At 41.3% G+C, this 1,740-nt stretch overlaps 1 pseudogene; it reads left to right on the top strand.

The window, feature by feature from the left end:
• Positions 1-276: 276 nt before the first annotated feature.
• LOC119507358 lies at positions 277-1,502 on the top strand (annotated as a pseudogene).
• The last annotated feature ends 238 nt before the right edge of the window (positions 1,503-1,740 follow it).

The following is a 1,740-nucleotide window of genomic DNA, read 5'->3' as shown; positions in this document are numbered from 1 at the left end:
GCTGTGGTAAATCTTAATGAACTCTAAGTTAAGTGAGGAAAAATAATGTATAAGATTGGCAATGAGTCCAAGTTTAAGACTTAAAAATAGCCTACTTCATTTAGATGAAATCTAATCTGTGAATGTTCGCACTTAAAATGAAACTGAAGGGGGGTCTTCCAGTTGCCGTCGCCTTCGCTGCTTGCTTTCCTGGGACCCTAACGAAGGAGGCAGATGAGGAAGAGCGGGCGCTGCTGGCAGGCAACCCCGACGAGGCGTATGCGACCCCGTCGTCTGGCACACCGATTTTAGGTGCTGTGGTTGATGTCCCTCGTTGGCTTCGGCAGCTATTTTTGCTATGATAATCCTGCTGCCCTTCAGACTCGGGCTAAACGGGACATGCAGGAGAATACCACAAAACTGCTGCTGTATGCCAGGTATTCTTGGCCCAACGTAGTTTTGTGTTTCTTTGGTGGCTTTTTGATACATCGAATATTTGAAATATGACTGGACGCCGTTATTTTTAGCTGCTTTGTTTGCACTGGACAGGTTCTTTAAATACTGAGTGCTGTATTTAATGCCTTTTGGCTGATGGAATTTGGTAGGGTTTTGTTTGGGAATGATGGGTAGTTTTTAGAAGTTGCCCAGAATACATATGCTGTGAGTTGGTTTAAAGGCAAAGAATTAAACCTGGTGTTTGGACCTCAACTTGGCATGGCTAGAATTGGAAGTACAGTAAACATGAATCATGGGATGACTGTATTCTAAGATAGAAGCTTTACTGGGCTCTGCCACTCAAACAACCTTTGGTGTCATGCTTATTATGGGGGTATAACGTGTGTTCTTTCATTAATCTCTGCCTTGGCCTTTGCTTACTTGATCAGAGAGCAGAAAGAATCCTTTATAAAGAATACAGGAAAAAAAGGCGACGTTATTAAACTGACAGATCTGAAGGACTTCTCCTTACCCCATGGCTCATATTTATCATCCGTGTCTGCTATAATATGGTTGTGCTCCCTTTTATTGGGCTGGGGAAGTTTTCTTTACAGAGAAATTTGGATTTTCCCTCCAGGCAGCAAGTGTGACTAACAGTGTTCTACATGTCGTATCAGCTCCCATGTCCCTAGTATTTGGGGTCCTTGTGGATAAAACAGGGAAGAACATCCTCTGGGTTCTGGGTGTGGTGGTTTCCCACAGGATGTTGGCTTTTATGCTGTGGAACCTGTTCATTGCTCAGCTGTGCACTGTGGCCAACCGGCATTTGTGGTTCCTGAACATCATTGGGAGCTGAGTAGGGCTTCATGCAGGCCTTACAGAATCTTGGGTTGGTGATTATTTCCATCATTGCTGGCATATTATTGGATACTTTGGGATATTTATTCTTAGAAGATTTTTTCATTGCCTGTGCTTTGTCACTTTTATCTGTGGTCTTGCTCTATTTGGTGACTCACACCTGAGGTGGTAACCTAAATTATTCTTCAAGGCAAAAGGGGGAAATAAAACTTTTTTCTCATACTGACTGAGAAGTTTAAAAGACCATGTCAGAAGAAGGTGGCTTCCCACACCATTATTTGAAAACTCCATTTTTTAAAGTTTAGTCATTAAGGAAAATAGTGGACTGAAAAGTTACTATATTTATATTTTGAATATACCTTTATAAAGTATATTTGTGAGGATTATTTTAGCCTGTTTCCTTCATATTGGGAGTTGCTGAAGAATTATATTTTGGAATATGCTAATCAACAGTGAAGAGTTTAGAAA

Source organism: Choloepus didactylus, chromosome 12 (genome assembly GCF_015220235.1).
Source record: "Choloepus didactylus isolate mChoDid1 chromosome 12, mChoDid1.pri, whole genome shotgun sequence".
Classification (NCBI taxonomy): Eukaryota; Metazoa; Chordata; class Mammalia; order Pilosa; family Megalonychidae; genus Choloepus; species Choloepus didactylus.
The sequence above is the reverse complement of the archived record's forward strand: the minus strand, read 5'-3'. Positions and strand labels throughout refer to the sequence as shown.